This window comes from Argiope bruennichi, chromosome X2, assembly GCF_947563725.1.
Source record: "Argiope bruennichi chromosome X2, qqArgBrue1.1, whole genome shotgun sequence".
NCBI classification, from domain to species: domain Eukaryota; kingdom Metazoa; phylum Arthropoda; class Arachnida; order Araneae; family Araneidae; genus Argiope; species Argiope bruennichi.
The window spans coordinates 18,364,991-18,386,767 of record NC_079163.1 but is presented as its reverse complement, the minus strand read 5'-3'; the positions used below and the strand labels follow the sequence as shown (position 1 = coordinate 18,386,767).

General features: G+C 29.1%; 1 protein-coding gene across 3 annotated transcripts in view; it reads right to left on the bottom strand.

The window, feature by feature from the left end:
* The window catches only part of LOC129960209 (uncharacterized), a 213,753-nt gene that overhangs the window by 99,048 nt on the left and 92,928 nt on the right, over positions 1 to 21,777 (bottom strand). For all 3 annotated transcript variants that reach the window (XM_056073442.1, XM_056073443.1, XM_056073441.1), the window contains one exon: positions 7,720 to 7,805. The gene's annotated coding sequence lies outside the window, so the exon portion shown is untranslated. The remainder of the gene's footprint in view (positions 1 to 7,719; positions 7,806 to 21,777) is intronic.

Below are 21,777 nucleotides of genomic sequence, written 5' to 3'. Positions count from 1 at the left end.
AGAAATAAAGCAACTAATTTAATATTCTTTGAGATATATAAAGCACCTGTGTTATCCGCATTTCCAACAGAAATCGCAAACAAATTTACGCAAGCCATTATTTCGCAAATTTGCGGTATTAAAATTATAAATAATTCAGATTTTCTTTGTTGATTGTATACAAAAAATTATATTGCTATCATCATCAAAAGATAAATACTGTGCATGACAGGAAAATTCCTTATTTGCTTGTTATAAAACAAAATCTATAAATTTGATAAATAGTCTCGAAACAGAATTTTTACCACGAATATTGACTTTCCATAATATGAGAGACTATCAAATGAGTCATTATCTGGAATTTCATAGCTAATCTTTACGTTGGAATAACGTTCATTGAATATCGTTGAATATTTCAGAAAATTGAAATCAACTTTTATTAAAACCTCAAAATGCGTACTTTATGGTTTGTTAGAGGCTTTCGATTTCATTTTATTGATAAAATACTATATAAGAATTTAGAATGATTATTACTAAAATTGGATTCTTTGCGATTTCTTCACGCACATATTGATTTTTGAGTAATCTGAAAAAAAAATGATTTAAAGTTCCAGCGATTCCTATCCTTATACAAACACATAGTAAGAATTTGATAATAATAATTACATAAATAATACAGGGGAAATAAAATATTACTTTACGGAACGTTTTTTTTTTAAATTTTATTTTAAACGAAAACATATTTAAGTTCTTGTCTTAGAAAGTTTAAAAGAAAAGAAGTATTGCTTTAGATCAACAGATGGCGACAGCATCGTTTAATAAAGACATTTGATGTCTTTCGTCGGGAATTCATTCGATCATTGATCGATTTCATCACGAAATCTCTGCAGTTCTAAATTTAGAACGAAAAGTTTCTTGAAATGAATAGCTGATTTTGTATATAACTTAATAACGCACATATTAATCATACTTTAAAAATCATTTTCTATTAAAACGAATTTCTTCTCATCAAATATGTTTCGAAAAATGAAAAATTCGGCAAATTATTCAAACATTTTTTATGACTCATTTCTTGAAGATCTTTTTTTAATCTAGTTTTAAAAAAGTAAAAATTCAGAAAATAATTGAAATAAATAACAGAAAGGAAGCCCATTCCATTTAGGAGAAAAAGTAGTGGATAAATGCAACTTAATTTTAGGGTTTAATTTATGTTTTGCTGCAAGGAAAATAGATACTGAATGTTTAGAAGAAAATACTGATTAAAGATTTCGGATGATATATATACATTAAAATAAAACTGGAGGAATTTTGCATTTATTTGGAATTTTATTAATATTTCAAAAATTTATTTAAAATACATTAGCGGTACTTACAAAATGTTTTTCATATGAAATTTTCACTCTGCGTTTAGAAAATTACAATGGTCGTCTTTAAAATGAAGCTCTTAAATTTACTTAAACAATATTGTAAATGTAATAAAAATATTAAGAGAACGATTTATTTTTGTCAGTTTTATTAACAAATTACCAGAATTCTAAACTCGAAACCACAATTTGAATATAAAAAAATGTAACTTCAAAAAGAATCAATAAACATGTTATAGAGAAATCAACTTTGAAAACCAATGTTTTTGAATAATTAGTTACGAAGAATTAATACAAAACAACCACCTCCAATCCTTAAAACAATTTTCGATGTAATTTCTCGATTTAACACTTCTTAGGAAGTGGAAGAATTCAATTGCAGAAAGGAGAAAGAGCTAAATATTATAATAGCTTAAAAAAGTGTTAAAAAATTACAAAAGCTTAAGAAGAAAATAAGTAACGTTGGTTTGCATGAAATTTTTGATAATGTCAGGCTTTTAAAAGAAGATTCTGAAGGAAAAATAAGAACTGATTTAATAATATTGAAATTGCATTCATTTTTGCAATTTCTAAAAAATACGTAATGAGTAGTTATATTGGGTAGTAGGATAGTTAACAGGGTTATAAAGGATTCCATTAAGGCATTTGAAATTTATTTTGTAAATATTAATTTTATCTATAAGGGAACTGGAAGCATGTTACCCTTTCAACTTATGTCTATTTTAAATACTTTATAACATAATTTCTTAAATTGCGGATCGTAAGGAGAGAAGATTTCAGGGTCGAAAACTTTATTGAAATACCCTTTTCTTTCAGACTTAATAACTTTGAAGCAAATATAGTCAAAACTTATATATTACCTTTTGAAATATTTCATTTTATTTAACTTTAAAAGCGCGAAACAATTTTCTTGAAGGAATTAGTATTATGAAATACATCTCTCCCCTCATAAACACATAAAAGGGATCAAGAAGAGGGTGGGGAATACGAGGTCCAGTATTATAATAAGCATAACAATGCGAATCGCAGATTGTAATTTTTATCAAGATTCAGAAGGATAACAGAAGTAATTCAGTCAATTTAAATTAAGCGCATGGTGAAAAATATTTCACCAGAAGATAACGCAAGGCGGATTTAAAAAGTGTTCTCTGGCACATCCTTATTTCTTTTTAGATAATTTCTTAGAAACATAAGTTCAAAAGGCAAACCGAGATGAATCATGGGCGAGATCAACACTGTGCCAGAAACGCCTTAGTCAACGTTAATAAAAGGAATTGCAAATGTAAGGGGGAAAAAAGCAAAAGATAAGATGAGCAGAAGAATGTATAAAAGGAAGAAATTGATACATTAAAAAGAATTGTCTCTACACTTTTGCTTAGGTCGGCAATTCTTACAGAGAAATTTTCAACCAGTGAAAATTAATCTGAGATTTTTATCCGTATTAAATCGCCATCGATCACTCTAAAACGGTAGTAAGTAGTAGTTTTCGCCCAAACACTGATTTCACGCATGGAAAAGACTCTTTAAGAGCCTTACTGCCTGATGAAACAGGGAAGCGAAACAAAATAAAATCTTCTCGTACCATTTAAAATGAAAGATTCAAATTCAGGCTCTACAAATCATTCTTGCCAATTGATCAACATCAACAACATACTCAACCGTAAAACCCAAAACAAGAAGGGAAAAAATGCGAACTGCTGCCTCCAATTCACTCTGGCAAAGACGGGTCAGTACCGAAATGACACTAGTAAAAGTAAAAAGGACAAGGAAAAGGTAATTCTGGTTTAAAAAGTAGGCCAACACAAAAACCGACAAAGAAAACAAAATGGGTAGCAACAGCATACTCAGTAGGGACCGACAATGAAACCGTCTGTTCAACAATATCTTGAGTCATTAATACTTTCTCCATTTCGTGCAGTTCGGTCACTTTTTCTCCCAACCAATATCTTAATTTCTCAACCACCCATGACTTTATTTATTTTTGGCGACTTCAACCTTCTGTTGACCTTAAACAACAGAATCTATAATATTGCTGTGTCAAATCTTTAAAATAACAAACATAAATATGAAACTTTAATGTATCGCAAACTTAAAAAAAAAAAAAAAGACTTTTTTTAAGAGGTACTACAGAAAAAAATTACATTTCCTCATACCACATTTTTCTGCATTTATAAAAATTGTATGAATTCTGCACAAACTTGTAAAACCAACATCAAGCTTTTAAATCATAAACGGAATCAAAATTTCTTAGATTTATCGTCACTTAATATGGTTTTACGAATCGACAACTTAAAAAAAAAAATCCCTTAAACGGAAATTTAAAAATCCCTAGGCTAAAAATTATGTAAAAACTGTTTCGAGCAGGAATGTTAAATGATCTTCTCTTGTTTTATTCTAAGGTATACACGAGATGCTAAATGGCAAATTACTATAATTCCGTCAATTAATTTTAAAAGCTCGGCAACGAAAAATAGTTGCTATGGTTACTTCAAGGAAAGAAGCCGTCAGCGTAAAATTTTGATGAGCTAAATTTGCCTGGATTGCAGGTAGGGATCAATTAAGTCATCCAACGATGGGTTCAGTCGTTATAACTATTCGCTTCGAAAAAGAGGGAAGATTAGAAAAATGACGTTTCATCAAATTGATGCCATTAAGTGCGATAAGGAAAGCATTACTTTTTGGAATAAAGAACAAGACTTTTTTTAAAAATTTGGTATGTTTCACAATTTTGAAAGAGAGAACTAATGAGCTTATCGAATCATAAAGCTTAGAAAATGACATTTTGAACATTAATCCAATTTGTTTCAAGTGTGTAAAAAACTGAATTTTTTTTAAAAAAATAGTACAATTATTTTTAGAATGTGGATTCTATGACAACCAAAGAGACAAAATTCGACAAACAATTCATAAATACGTTACTTACATTAATTAAGGAAAATAATTACGTTACAGAAACTCATCTCGAAATAGTTTCAAATCAATAATAAACATGTGGTTTTGCAATAATCGTATTATAGCAATTTTACGTTTAATACTCTTACATAAAACCTTAAAATCTCTTCACATTTCACTTATGTTTTCATAGTAATAAAAGTAAAAGCGATCAGCGATGTTTCGTTAGAATTGCAACTAGATTTCACGCATTTCTTTTTATCTTATCTTGATTTACTTCATGCCTGTAACAGCGGAATTATATAACTGCTTTTTTACAGACTCCATTTGATGAAAATACTCCATTTTAAAGCTTATTGCCAAAGCTTAGTTATCAGTTAATCGATTCATCTAATTAAATTACTAGAGTCACCATCTGGAAGTAAATTTGGGGAAAAATTATTACAAGATTCATAATTATATCAATGAATTATAATTAATGAGGACAAAATTAAAAAAAAATCTACTCTTCAGTATATTAATAAAAGTTTGCTTTCAAAGCTCATTTCATTAAATTTATTTGTAATCTTTTCCCTTCACCTGACTCGTTTACAAAAGTTTCATTTAAAAATGAAACAATGAAATTTATCAATTAAGCAAAACATGAAAAGAAGGGATTTTCGAAGAAATTTGTTTCAAAACAATAACATACTTGAGAAGATTTTTGTATGGATACAGAACAGATAAAAATTTCTCATAAAGTTGACTTTTTATTGGTGTAACAAATGCTCAAAGTTTTGAATAGAGAAAAGTTTTGTTCAAAACGATATTATTTCGAAATTGATTCGATGGAATTACTTGAGTGAAGTGAAATGACTACAAGAGGATGAAAAGATCACTAGATATATATTGTGCATAATATTGAATTTTGAAGATATAATTCAAGTACAAATATATTTTTATATTATAATTACTTTTAAATTTGTAGTAAAAATTTATGAACTGATTAGAAACAAAACGAGCAAAAAAATAAAATTAGTTGGCAAATGCATGTAACAGAAAACACTGTCGAAGTAAATAGTATTAAGTATAAATTAAATATGTCCATACATTTTTTATTAATTCCATTATTCGATAATATAAGAATTTTTTAAAAAAAATAATCTGTATTGCTGTATTGGCCAATCAATTTCTTGAAATGAATACAATTATTGAATTATTTATAGGAGTTTACCCATTTGTCGAGCTTTAAACTTAAAATATCTTTGAAAATTTTATAAAAAGTAAAATTTTTATTCTCCAAATCAGCAGAAATAAGTAAGAATAGGAGTTTTATAACTGGGAATTCCGACCCCAAATAGGGCCACATACACTGGTACTGTGCGTATGCCAAATTGTTCAATGTTATGAAGCAACATTCACGACGGCATCATTCGTAATTTAATATTCCATCCTGTTCTTTTCAGATAAATGTATTTGACCATTTTGTTCATCGTAAATTGCCTTTTATTGTTCCGCAAATTTGTACTCTTGGAGCTGGAAAGAAAACTCTCCACAAAGTAGACACGATAATGGATTTTTTCGAGACACAGAAAGAAAACATTTAAGAAGCTTTGATATAAACAAAACACATGCAAGCCCTGAATTTTAGGAAACCATATTAAATTTTCTCCCTTAATCGTATTTATCAAGGATTTTTCAAGCTCAGTAAACAAATCTAATATTTACTTACTCTCTGCAAGGTAGTCTCGGAATTGAAGTACTATTTTTTGTACCTAAATATCAGCCCATTAAAAAAAACATTGTTCCAAGCCTAGAAAAAGAGATTTAATCCTTTCTGAGAGCATAAAGATTTGCACTAGTTGGATAGAAGAAGACTAAAAAAGCTCTATAAACGAAAAATGTTTGGTACTGATATTTACTGATAAATTATCTAACATGGACATCTTTAAAAATATTTAATATGTTACAATTTATTGAAGGTGGGGCGATATTAGACAAAGGAAAGTTTACCCTTCTTGGAACATTGTTTATCCTACTCTTCAGGCTTTAATTTCAGGCAACATTTAAACGTGTTAAATTTTTACTTATATGAATTTATTTGTAAAGGACAGCATCTAAATGCTTAAAAAAGCACTCATTTGGAAATTACAAAATGATACCAACGTGAACAATTCAAACTGGATCAAAATGTAATCTTATCAATCTTCTTCCCGTTTTGGAATAATGGATGTAAAGTTTCGAGTAATTTCACAGATATTTACCGATATCACCGAATTAACATTATATGTTCTCATTATCATTGAGCTATTCAAATATCCTTCAAACGCAATACAAGTTATAAAATTTTTTGGAAAATTATTAGTTAATCAAATTAACAACAACAAATTATGATCATCAGCACGGATAAATTAAGGCGAATAAATTCTTGTTGACATTTTCTGCGGCTAAAAGGCCTTTATGTTTATTTACGAATAGTTCTGTATATTATATAATAATATATTTTCTCTACTCTAGCCAAAATATTACATTACGTTTCGATAAATGCAATAATAAAAGAATTCATTGCAATCGAAAGGTTTTATTTATTTATTTTTAGAACAAGGGAAAAGTGCTAAAATGACTCAAGATAACAAAAAAACGTGCATACACAAAAAGATAAAATATATACACAAAAACAGGTTTATGTATATCTGTACCTATCCACTGTAAAATTCGAAGTGCAACAGCAAAAACGGTCATCAACAAACCCGTTTCCAAACATAAAACAATTGTTGTTGAAAAGATAATCAACATCCGTATCATTCTTTCAATCATTTCACTTTATGTTTTATACACACCTGAAGGAAAAAATGTCGGCTAATACCTCTTAGATTTATACTCATATTTAAATATACGAAACAGCGGAATTAAATTTTAAAATCATGTTATGCATTTTCTAAATCCAAGGGCTGCTGCTATCTTCTTATATTATAGAGATAGGCATTATATTTGTTTGGAATATTAAAATAATTCTTATCTTAATGATACCATGCATAATATATTGAAAATTAAAATTTTTTTTAGAAATTTCTAGATTTTTAATATTTTTCGTCAGACAAGACATTCTACATTTCTGCTATGTTTAGTTTATATATTATGTCACATTATGTAAATTGCCATCCGTTTCCTGTCTGATGATAAGATTAAGATGTAAGAATTCGTAAATGATTTCAGAGATTTTTTAGATTTTAGAGAGTTAAAACTCTCCATCTTTGAATAATTCACATCTAGACAGATAATATCACTCGCTACCCTGAGAAGTGCAAAATCGTGTCGCGAACATAGTTTTCTAAAATGTTTCATCACAATCAAACGCAGCTGGTTTTCTGCAGCTGCTTACACAATTCCCGACAAATGCTCAACTGCAGACGAGACTAACATCGGTTAATCTAGAAGATCTTTACATAATTTAAATGGGATGAACAAAGGACAGGAGTTTGAAACAGAACAAAATGCTACCTACTTTTCTTGTTTCTGAAAAGGTCAGGAGAAAATAAAATCTCCAGACCGCGACGAAAATTGTGAAGAACAACAGGAAGCGAACACCAGCTGTAAAAAGAAGAAATACCTAAATTAATGCATTTTACAGGAAGCCAGAAATGTTACAAATAATAATAAAAAAAGTCATTACAGTTTTTATTGTGGGTTTCTGGTGAAGTTGGTGGTAAAACGTCGATACTGTCCAAACAACGGTGTTGGCGTAAGGACTTGTATAACTTGTTCTTGCATTTTTTTTTTTCCCTCCCGAAGTTCCCATTTAACAATAACAGAATTAAATTATAGTTTACCCACATAGAAATTAATATTCCACAGTTCACATCGGTGGGAAATATCCGTATTAACAATTCAGCTATCCAATATTATTCCTATAAACCTAGTTTTGATAAACAGTTTGTGTAGATAGCAGCGTGAATTTCGCGCTTTTTTTCTTTCTTCAATACTTACTGTTATTTTTATAGATGCAAAATATAATAGGCCGCCATACTAATAGAAAGAGATTAACAACGGATTTTTTTATATTTTTTTACACATTATATTCCCATAAACACAATTAGGTAAAGGGATAAGAGAAAGAAGGCATTCAAGAAATGCAGGAATAAAGAACAATTTTTGGAAACTGGCAAACGATTTCGTTATTTTTTTTAACAACAAAGTTGCTGAAAGAGCAGTAATCGATATTAAATCAAACTTATTTCTATAAAACACGAAGCGGGTAATTTTTAGCAAGAGATACAAATATTTTGAAAACATAACAGATTGAAACAACAATGTATATCATTTCATTTATCTAGAAACGATTACTGTTTTCATTATTATGTATTGTGGTAGTTGTTGAACTAATATTGAAATTTAAATGAAAATTTAAGTATATGGCCACCATTAATTAAAAAAAAACATTATTTACAGGTATTTAAATCTGCTCTTGATTGAAACAACAGTTATCAAAGCTAATTTTTAAAAAATTTGACTTAATTCGATTTATTAATCTATTTTAACTTTATTTAGCTTTATGCAAGTAATATTTTTTTATATTTAAAAAAATGAAAAAAAAAAAAAAGACACAGAAATAATATTTTTGAAAACAAAACATCATTTAGAAATCTGAACCAGTCTTTTATAGAGATGAAAGAATTTAAAGCATTTTTTTTTTTGCTTTAAATAAGATAAAAATAAATTAAAATGTTTAAAATAAAATGCTTTAAATAAATAAGCTTTTTTTTTTTTTTTTTTTTTTTTTTGCAAAATTAAGATAGAATATTTTGTTCTGACACGGCACATCAACTTTGCTCTACATTGTAATGTCTGTGTAAACTTGCAGAAAAGTTGAGTTGTTGGCGAGGTGTTGAAAAGTTATTTTTTCACTTAAAACAAACACCCAATACTAATATATGCATGTTTTTGTTTAATTTACACCAGAAAACAATTAAGAATTCCAAAGGATAATCAATCTTTAAAATAATAAGGAAATATATGCATGTTAAGAAATATCAATGAATAAAATAAAACCGTAACAGAACTAACTTTAGAATTTTACAATTTCAAAATAAAGAATGAAGTTTATTTATATTCGCTCATCATTTCCACCTGCATAACGTAACGAGTGTACGTCATGAAGCTAGATTATTCATTGACGTGTAATGCATGCACGTCATGACTGTTTTTACAGTTGGATATTTTAATTGTTTTCCTTAGTAGATATATCTATATAGTGCATTTTAAATATATGCATTTTTCTATTATAAAGAAGCAAGATAAAAAATTTTGGAAAGAAAGATGTTAATAAAGGTTTATAAAAGAAAATTAGATTAATAAAAGTTGTAATAATATTGAATGAACCAGCGGTGTTAAAACTTCTTCCCTTATCGGAGGGACGAGGGTATATTTATCATGTTATTTAATTACAAATATTTGGGATTAGTCAGAGAAATATTTTTTTTTCCTGCAACAAAAGAATACTTCTATCAAAATTAAACTAAAAAAGAAATAGGTAAAACTGTTAAATCATAGGAATAGCTTACTGACATGTATTTGTGCCAACGCTTGACCAGCTATTTCTGTGAGAATTCTTGTTAAAAAAATTGAAACACTTTTCTAAGTAAAATAAGTTCAGTGCAATAAAAACTTCGGCAAATTTCATCAGTTATTTAGAATATATTCTTAAATATTTATACCGAAAACTAACAACTATAAGGAAAATTAAAAGCGAGCTTATGGAGATATTTTTCGACTTAGGGTCACAGTGAACGACTAAAAGCAGCAATGATAAAGAATAAGATACAGGTGAAGAGGTTAAATGATTCTGAAGAGCATTTAGAGACGGTAGATTGAAGTGCACACAACACATAGGATGTGATCTATCATTCTATTTTCTTATCTAGAAGCGTTTGATCACCGTCAAGAAAAACGAGAGCCAGGAGACCTTTTCTTGACAGTGATGTAATTAATTATTCTACTGCTTGGCCGATCAACCAATTCGTCAGCTAGTTCTACGAAATAAAATCATCTTATAAAGCAAACATCATTTTCGTCGACCACTTAAAACGATAAAACTAAAAAGTAAGCGACTTCCGAGCAAAAAAGGCGAGCTTAAAAAAAAGGAAAGCTCCGGCGGCCTTAATATGACTGACGCCTAGCCCGAAGATAATTGATTTTAGTTTACAATGGGCTTGCCACTCCATCAGTCAGAGCAATTTCGACTTTTTTTCATCCTCCAATTTTGAGAGCAGCAACTTTCAGAAAAATTTAAGGAACGTCAAGAGAGGATTGGGGTTGAAATACCCACTTCATCGTCGAGATCCGCAATTCTTAGGCATTTTAAGTGACAATAGCACTCAAGTAACAATGTAAGACTGCTGATTGAAAACCGACAATGCTAAGAACTCACTCAGGAAGCCTTAGTTTGTCATCGAAAGAGGAAGAACGCAGATGGTATTAAAAACTTAGAAAGGAAGAAATGACGTTAACGGTTTCGATCCGATTCCTTTGGGTTTTCTACTTCCAGCATGAAAGATGCCCCGAAATTAATTAGAAAAATGGGCCTGTAATATTACGCAAACACAAATACTGCATATTTCCGAACAAACTTACAATATATGATGCACACGTCTTGACTAACTGCATAACAATCTTTGTAAAATTTCAAAATTATGTAAAAAAGCAAGAATTTTGCTTCTCAATATTTAAAATTAAGAAGGAATTTCACGCCAAATATTTCTGATTTTTATACTATGCTTGTTTCAAAAAAACTTATTGGTCACGTTCGCTTCTTGATTTTCATATATATTTAAACAATAGTGCATATTTTTCTTTAAAATATTGGTTGTCATGTGAATCATTTGTGACTCGCTCCTACTTCTTAAATAAGATGGCTTCTCTACTACAGTTAAGCTATAACAAAGAAGCAGTTACATGATTACATAAATTTTTCGAATCAGAGGTGTGAGATTCACTACTTGATGAAAACTGAGCATATGCTTTGAATCTCTGCCTTTTAAACAAGTGCATTAAAAATTTGATACTTATCTACTAGTTGATGTGAATCCCTCATTCCACATTTCATTTGTGACGCTCGTTCCACTACTGAATAATTGTGTTCACATACAAATAAATAGACGAAAAGTATACAAGAATATAAGAGTAACAACAAAAAAACAGACAAAGGTAAAAATGACGCTAGTTATTTAAAAATTTCACCGAAATTTTACAAACTTCCATCGATTATTTTTTATTTAATCCAGCGAGAAAGAAATATTAATTCCAGAATTGAAATCATTGGATTGATTACAGGAAAAAACTTTCCAGATCAATACAAATCAAGTGGAAAAATAATTTCATATTCATAGAGAATTGTAACTAAAATATGAATTAAAAATTTATTTGCATTTTAAACTGTTTTAAGAGAACAAAAGAATTTAAAAGTATAGTAATTTTTAACATCTGTATTCAAAAATAACATAATATAAAATAGTTTTATAAACAATTTATCAAAAAATTTGTACTTTATACATTTAAAAATTTGTAGAAAAATTATAGTACAAAAATTTTTACTTTATATATTTGTACTTTGACTTCACTGCAATCAGCTACAAAAATGACATTACGGCTATGAGTGGAACAAATTTTTTGTATTAAAAATTTAATTTAAAAGTGTAATTGACCTGCTACCTCAAGCATAAAGTTTTGAAAAGGATCAAACGTAAAGGGTTACATTTTCACCGAGTCAAATCTGAAACTATTTACAAAAGAACTTAAAACATATTACATCAAACGCTCTATTGTATTCGAATTCACGTCCATGTTTGACGCAATTTCTTTTCAAAAAGTCCTTTCTTCTTAACGTAACTCAAAGAATAATTTAGACCGAAAATTATTCAATTTATTGTTTTACCTTCACAAGATCTTTCAAAAGCACTGAAGCTATATATCTTTGTTTAAAACTATACAATTTTTACCTTCTCGTATACGAAGCATAGAGGAAGTATTGAAATCAAAAAATTCGAACTCGAGATTTTGATGAATTCCCACGTTTCAGTCCTCCCTGAGCCTGAAGAACACATTTTTGGTATTATGTCTGTCTGTCTCTGTACACGATAACTGAAAAATGTTTTAGGCTAGACTGCTTAAATTTTGTATATGGAAATATAATCAAATTTTCAGAATTCTATCAAATTTTGAACGAAATTCGTTCAGAGAAAGTCTGACTGGCTATTTGACCAGAAGTGAGCTCGGTAAGTACAAAACATAGGTCTAGACAAATAAAATTTGGTACACAGGTTAAGCATCTAAACTATAGATATTTATCAAATTTTGAATCAAATCAATCAAATTGTTGCCTGTATATCGATACATACTTTCGATACATGACTATGGATGTTCGATGTCTATCGATCCATACTCATAGGCACACATATAAATCAATAAAATTCGGTATGTAATCTTGTGACTGTTGTTTCTTGTTAAATTTTGGTGTCAATGGTCTGGCAAAAAGACATTCCAAAATATATATTATCGCGACAGAATCAGTAAAAATACTGGAATCATGCCAAAGATCTATATTTTGCAATGATCGTTCACTAATGCCTTGCAGGGTATTTGCCGTCTTACTCTAAGTCCACAATTTTATGCGGAGGAAGGGGGATAAGGCGTTTATTAGAGTATGCAAGAGAGTTTCGGGAAGACCTCTACCACTGGTTATCAGTTGCAGCGGATTTCGAAAAGTTGAAATTATCTTTTTTATTTGTTATCTCTAAAAATTTAGCTTTAATATTTTCATAAAAAATTTAAAAAGGCTTTAAATCCAAGATCTAGATAGCGTTTGCTAGTAGAAAAAAATATTTAATGATTAAAGAAATTATTCATTTCAGTCAGATATTCATTTGTTAGTCATTTGTATTCAGGTCATATTGCCATCTAGAAATATGTCAATGCAATTACAATGTAAGTGGTGATATTGTCGATTATTTAACCCTTTACACTCGAGGTGACTCATGGTCACCAATTGAAACTCGACCGAAAGAGTTTACTAGAACTAATATTATATTATATTATATTACACACACACACACACACACACACACACACACAGTGTTGTAAGGAAAAGGTAGGTGAGGTTTTAAAAATTAACTTACACTTTGTATTTTATGTCTCTCAACAATGAAATGAGATTTTATATTTTGTGAACAATAATGCATCTAATTACTTTTCCGAGTGCAAAGGGTTAAAGCAGATAATTCCGAAGTTGCCAAATGGCATAACCGGGCCGAAAAGAATCAACGTGAATGAAAACTTTAATCATAATATTTTGAAAAATTAGATTAGAATCGCTATTTTATATTATTATATATTACTCTTATATTATTATATTATATATTAACACCAAGACTATTTAAAAAATAAATGGCCGTCATATATTTATAAGACCACATCTGCAAGAGTTTCTCACAAGTTCATCAAAGAATAAGCTGATATGGAAGTTTATGGCACAAGACAAAGGAAGTTGGGTTGCGCCAAGTGTGCAGGAAGTCAATGAAAAAATTCGACATTTTGAATGGGAATTGAAAACAGTTCCTAACAATCTGTCGCAGCTGCGAGAATGCATTTTTTTTTTAAATCTTTTCCGCCGCGGTCACATAGAAAAAGATGCAAGAGAGGCCACTTCTCTCAAGTCATTCATATATAGATGTCATGATATTCAACTTGTCACAGATGATAAAATAAAAAGTTATGACTGCTTTAAGAAAAAAGAATTCCAGATGAAGCACAGATAGATCTATATGGCAGTGATATATGTTGTAGATGAAAACACAATGAGTTCTTATCTAAAACGCTGGTTCGGATTCTGGCATATTACAACGTCTTAAATTCGACAATAAAAGAAGTACAAACGGATTCAAATTACTCGCGTAATGAAATGAATCATTTTAAAAAGAATTCTAATTTGATTTAGTATACATGCAACATATTCCTAAATCTCAAGGGGGCTCATTCAACTGCTGATTACTAAAATCGCTATAGATTTAACTTTTGAAATTAGATCCAAAGGCTTTTAACCGGTTAACTGCGTCGACCTCTTCGGAAAATGCGTATCTAAATTGCGTCGCAAATATTTAACGATGCCGAGTATCTTCGTCAAACACAGAGTATGTATAATATGAAATTATGTTGTAATGAAATGAATTTTATTTTTTTTATTTCTATAATCATATTAATTTATTTACTTAAACATTCTTTTTGTTTATGCAAAAAATGCAACATAAATTAATTTATTATTTTAATTTGCTGCAAGAGAATTGTATTGAGCAAAGCATGGTACAACGCATAATAATCTTATTTGTTCCTTTGATTTCGACTTGGCCTCAAAATATTTAAACGTCTTAAAATTTACGAAAAAAATTGAGTTTTTACTAAAATTATAATTCAAACTGCAAATTGTCACTACTTATTACTCCTAACGAATAAACTCGTCATAAAGCAAAATATTGTACTTTCTCCATGACGAGTATACTCGTCAGAAACAGTTAACTGGTTTAAAAATGAGGTGATTTTTATCAAACCATCCCTTAATACCACTCATATTAATCCTTAAATGGTTGCAATATATCTCAAGGACTAAAAATTTATTATATGACGTGTTCATACAATTATAATAATTTTTTCCTTTGCGCTAAATAAATTAATTCTAATGTGAATGTAAATGTGTATTGTGTAAGTAAACTTCAAATTATAATGCATTTAAAACAGCTAACAGTTAAAAAAAAACGAACAGCATATGTATCGGCTATATCTTTCCTCCAACCAAGTTAACATATTCGTTGCCATGAATCATGTCTGTGATTCGGACCACTGTCTAATAAGATGCTTATTTTTTTTAACTCTTAATTGTAGTAAAGTAGAGAATGTCTAATTAGATAGTAGGTGTGAAACACAGGCGACTCACACGGTGAATAATGAAAAAAAACATGAAAATATAAACTAAACATAGGCGTGTTCTACTGGCATCAAATTCTACACTGAATGGGAACTTCTGCTGTCACCCATATTTAGATGACAGCAGAACGTGTTAAAGAAACGGTATGATATTATTCTGTAAATACAGGTTATAACAAAGATAAATATACTATTCTGCGGAAATCGTGGATTTCAACAGAAAACAGATTTTTCCCCCAACCAGTGTAAATCACGGCATACGTAGTTGAAGGATATATACTATACTTTTAATATAAATATATTTAATGCTCAAAAATAATTTTAAAATATCTATACGAAACATCTAAGAAATGAAAACAGTTATAAAAATTAAGTCAATATTCTATAAGAAATTGTATCAGAATTACAAATAGATTGAATAAAATAATTCTATATTACTGTGACATACAATTGTCCAGGAAGGGATTAAATTCAAAAAAAAAAAAAAAAGAAAAGAAAAAGTAATCTTCGCTCTTTCATTTAAAAATAACGATCTTCATTGATCCCGAATCATGAGTGATTACATGTTAAAAATCAAAAGGATTTTAAAGATTAATTCAGAGATTTCATAATAAAAATTCAACGACAATGATCAAAATGAAAAAGAGAATCTTCAGAATTAATTCTGTAAAATTTTCAATTTTTTGGAAGAAAAACTAAAGGCTAATTACTGCTCGCATCGAAACTCGAGACTTCATTTACGATAGAACTGCATTAATCTTATTTTTTATTCAGATCAATAAGCCCAATGAACTCTAAATAAAAGAACAAAAACCCATTAAGAGACGGATTTTTTTAATTTCATTTTCTGTCGTTAAATAACTGATTGCTTAACAGAAAGTTATTGACGAAAATGAAGAAGAGAAGGAAAAATCAAGTTTAATAAGGAACTGCATTAAAAGCTATTTTAGAGCTCGCCACATCTTTCCTTTTATTCGGGACGGATAAATTATCATGAAGTTAATAATAACATGCAATTAAATCATGGATAAAGCATTTTCTATTTTAAATGCCTCAAAACCTAATTTTGCATGCATTAAATTTTGTGCAGAGTTAAAAAGAAAAACTATTTAAAATTTTAAATTATAAAACAGTCTGGACATAACATGCTTTTCTTTTTGTGAATTGCATTTTAGGTACAGAGTGAGTACCAATGATGGATCCGATTTTAAAAAATCATATTTTCGAAACTGCTGTACATGAGTTTTTTCTTTTTTTTTTTTAGTTACAAATGTTTGATGTGTGACCCTCTTGCTACAAGGCATACGTCCAATCTGTAATCCAGTTCATTCCAAATATTTTGTAATATCACTCTGTCAATGGTTCTGAATGCTGCACAAATGCGTTCTTTAAGTTCTGGCAGTATTTTCGGCATTGGTGGTACATAAACAATGTCTTGTCTCAATGATTTTCTTTTGTGGGGTTATGTTAAAGATAACAGATAAAACAAAATGCTACAAAATGTTTGGAACGAACTGTATTACAGATTGGACGTATGCCGTGTCCAAGAGGGTCACACATCGGACTTTTGTAACTAAAAACAAAAAACGGTATATTTCTCTTTAAATTCATGTATCATTTACTTTAATATGTGCAGTATTCAAAAATATGGTTTTTTTTAAAAAAAAAATCGGGTCCAACATTTGTACTCATCCTGTATATCAAGGAAAAAAGAATATCTAGGTGGTAATTTTAGTCTCACTTGGTCTAGCATATCAAGTCCATCAATTAAGAATTAATGATCAAATTTGAGTGTTGCATTTCCTTGTTGGCAAAGCACCCTTGGAACACTCAGAAGTCTGACTTCGCTTGATCAATATATGCGAATAGATTGACTTCCTTGAGGATTTTCTGAGAAAACTGACCCTAATTTGTATTTCGTTATAAGAGAAACCTCCATCAGCAAGTCAACCAAGCCCGCGATTTATTGTTAACGTGCAGTGCAATTTATCAGTTTTTAAACAATGCTGGTTAAAAGCATAACCAGAAAATACAGCCCTTAATCTTCTTATGATTCTTGTTTCTTGGTCATAGCATACTATGCTGAAGCACTTAATGAACCAGAGCACATGGAGAAAGAATCTTTACATGTCTTATGAATCTTTTAAACATCATACTTTATGAATCATTTTTCAAAATTTTATAAATTTTACTTTTAACTATAAAAGATTTTTATTAGAAATAAAAATTATGCTTCTTTCTTAGATATTTCTTCAAAAACACCCCCTTAACTTCGCAAACGCTGTAAAATTCTTGGGATATTTTTTGCTCATATTTTCATAACATTTTCGCACCAAGCGGCAGTCATTTCAAACAGTGGAGTAAAAAAAATTTAAAGCTTTTACTAGCAACTTAACCAAATTATCAGTTTAAAAGCTTTGAAACTAGAGCAAATGTCTCGCATGAAATTCCGAGCCCTGAAAGTGCTGAAAAAAGGAAAAACTACTAAGTACAGTAATTTTCTAGTACTAAAACATTTCCTGATAACCAGCCATGAAAAGGTGGAAACAACTTCAATAACTTTAACGCGTGTTACCGCAGAAAATGAGGTGTAATACAGAGATTTATGGAATAAATTTTGCTTAAGAGGAAAGGGAAGTAAAAAAAAAAAAAATGATTTTAACATTTTGTAATCATGGATATTTTTTGTCATAGAGAATATGAGTCTCCGGAACATATCAAGCACAGAAGTGGTTGTGTTCAAAAATATTTGAAAGGTCAGATTTATTTTTAGAATCAATGTTTCTTTTACGCTGCACGAAATTTTAAATATTCAAGGAAACAATTAAAATTCGCATGAAAATCAATTATAACAAAGCCCTTCACACTATTTTTGAGCAAGCATAAGTTTTCCAACATTGATTTTCAAGTTTTCTGAAAATTTTCTTATACCTTATTTTATAAAAACCCGACGAATCCGAAAACAATCAAAATCTGAAAAGATGAGTGTTTATGAAATTGCCAAATTTTAATAATAATAACATTTATGTTATTTTATTAACTTTTTTTCATTTGGAAATTAATACAAATGATTTTTAAAGAATACAGCAAGTAAGAATTCTATCCAAAATCTGGAGATCTAACTAAAATAGTAACAAAAGTTATGCGCTGGCACAAATACTTTACACAGATAAATTTTAAAAAATCTAATTTATCTTTTTAATTGTTAATAATTATTTAGGAAATTTCTTGTGATAATAATTGCGATTGTAAATTAAGTTTCTTTTTTATATTGTTTTCAATACTTCACTTATTTTACGTTTTAGTTTTGATTTCTAAATTTTTTGATAAAAATTTTATACTTTTTAGCAGAATGAAAAAAAGAGTGATTTTTAAATACTTTTATTTATTCTTTTTTACTTTTTAATATTTAATATTTTTCATACTTTATTATTATAATTATAATGGAATCAAGCAATAAATTTTTTTCAAATTCACAGCTTGATTTTATTTAGTACGTAGTAATCAACTGACATCTAAATTATTAAAATATTATATTTTCATTAGAAATATGCAACTGCACACATTCCGAAGCTCATTAAGAGAAAAAAAATTAAAAATAAAATTATATTTTGTTAGCAACAAAAATTAATTAAAACGTGTAAAGAAATACACGTTTTAATATATACTACTATATACTTGAGATGCAAGTAACACTTTGTTTCATGCCATAATTTCAGTTTATGGGCAAGAAGTCCACAAATTGAAGCTTAAATTCCATCTCGTGAATGCAACTAAATGCGCTTATTAAAATGAGAAGGCTCAAAAAACGGTACATTCCATCAGAAAAGTATCCGAACGCTTCTTATCGCTCGTGATCTATGAAAGTTAAAATTCTAGAAAAATAAGTTATTCAGCTTGGAAGTACGTTTTCTTTTAAGATAAATTAACTTAATTCAAGTAAGGGGACATTTATATATTTGTATTTGCATCATTTTCGATTTTCCAAGGTTAGCACGCCATCTTAAATCTTTTAAATGATCCTGCAGGAGAAATCCCTATAAATATAAAATTTTAAGCAAATAACGGCAGATTCGTAAAGAAAAAGAATAAACTTGGGAGTTGTTTTAGTGTAATATACAGATGATTCTGTTAATGCTTTCCCCTTCATTCAAATTTTTATTTCAATCGTTAAAGCAACAAACCGGCTCGAAAATGCTTTAGAGCAGCTGAAAAACAAAATACAGGTACTTATTTTCTGAAATACTCATCTATAACTGAAACAATTTGTATAATACTTCTGGAGGTTCAAGTTTCCACTAAAAAGTACTTTGAATCATTCTGAAGAAAGTTTTTTTTTTTTAACTTAAAATTTTTGTTTCATACTTATTCTCTTTCCGATAGAAGGAGTATTAAATAATAGCAAATAATGTATCAAAACATTTTTAAGTTTTTTTTTTCCACTGTTAAAAAAGATATCTGGCGAATTGAAACATCGCAATATTCAATTGTAAGGAAATGCCAATTTATTTTATTCAATAATGTTTTACTCAGTCATATATTTTTCAATACATCAGTTCGCACTTTGTAAAGAATTTTGCTTGTTTGTGTGTATGTGTGTTTAGTAATTAAAGACGCCAGAAAAATTTTCCTAAAACTATAATTGGTTCCATTCCTCTTTTTGGTGACACTGACGTAATTTCGCTTGAAATGTAAGAAAAGAGAATTTATAAGATACATCTTTTTTTTTTTTCACTTCGCTTTTACATTCATTTAAAAAAAATTATTTCCTGAATCCCGGTCAGATGATGAGGATTACGCCCCAGTTGGCAGCCTCATCTCCAAACTTCTGCCCCATACAAATGGGAGGACGTTTTGGACTTCGATCTTAGATCTGTTTGGCCTCAAAGCTGGGAATATACCACAAGGCCCTTTTGAAAAGATGAGATGCTCCACCCCCAAAAGGAGGTAACAGATCGTGCAGTTCTAAAAAGCCTTTGATTATTGCTGCATATCTTGGAAACGATTCGGCGGAAACGTATAAAATATGAAACAATAAAGTTTTACATCTTGCTACTTCAATTAACATCAAAATTTGTGTGTTTCTGTTCAAAATCTTTTATTTATAAATTTAAAAATTAGTGAACATTATAAAACATACTTCAGATTTTTTTAATGCATAAATTTTGTCTTGTTTAATTTAATGTGAAGTAAGAATTATTGTCAAAGATTTATTATATCTTGAAATATATCGAAAAAACGGGAACTCTAAATTAATATTAAAATTTCAAATGCTTATATCCCATCAATTGTTCACTCAAAATTGCGAAATGTTACATGTATTAAACTGTGGAGAATTTGGATATGTATTCGAAATAGCATGTCGCTTTTTGAAAAACTGAGTCTAAGAAATGAGAAAAATTAGTGCAAATCTAAAGATGAAGATGCACCATTGTATGAAAAATATTTAACACTCTTATAGAGGGCATATTCCTAAGGTAACAAATATTTACAGTTTTGTTGTGCGGAAATTAGTTTCGAAAAAAGATATTTTTTTGACGGACTGTGCCAATGAATTGCTATTAGAACTTTACATGATTAAGTACTGTCTTAGGTTTTGTGCTTTTAAAATGATGAAACCCTTTCATGATAGCTTGCAAAAATGGATGATTAGCCTTAACAATGAATCCCATTTATTCATTAAAATATTTAATTATAATTAATCTACAAATAACAGCTCAATACTGACGCACTTGTTTAGTAAAGAATTTAAATATAGATTTTGATGTTAGCAAGGCTGATATATTAATGCAGCATTTTAAGCCTTCCACGAAATGCGATTAAAGATCTTGACAGCTGTCCTGCTACTTATAATAATAGCAACTAATTAATGCCTTAATTAAGAAGTTGAAGATAATGGACATGAAAGTGATGAAGTGCACTTAGTTTAATGAGAAAATCTCGATTGTTTTCAGGCCAGGGGCAATATTGAATTTAACTTTCTAATATGTTGCACTTATATTAGAATAACATTTTAATCTCTACGTAGGAAATGATTTAAAATTCTATCCGGTTATCCAGTCATTTTTAATGGGAGTGACTACTATTTAAGAACCCAGGAATAATAAACATAAAAACAATTATTTTTATGTTTATAATAATTTTTTGAATATAATAATTTTACAAAAATTATAGTTTTTAAACAGATTAAACCAGTGGAGGTGGTCTCCCAAAAACATTCCGGCATATTCCCTAATAAAGGTCTTAATGAATAATAAAGCACCTCCCCCCTCCAGCATAAAACTGACCTTGGGGAACGTCGCGAACTCCACGAGTACTCAGATATTTATTTTCATGCTTATTGTTTGCTTCATAGTATAGTAATAAAAACCGGTGCTTGTGTATTATTAACCGTATATTATTGGTGAACAGTAATTACGTAATAGCCTATTTTTGTGGCGATTAATTGCGAAGATAAGGTTAATATACAAATACCAGAAAATTGAATATGGATTTTTATTATTTTTTATTTTAAGTAATTGAAACCAAGATTTCATAAAGATTTATAAATCTATTTACAAGATAACATATTAAATATAATTCATTTCATTCATTC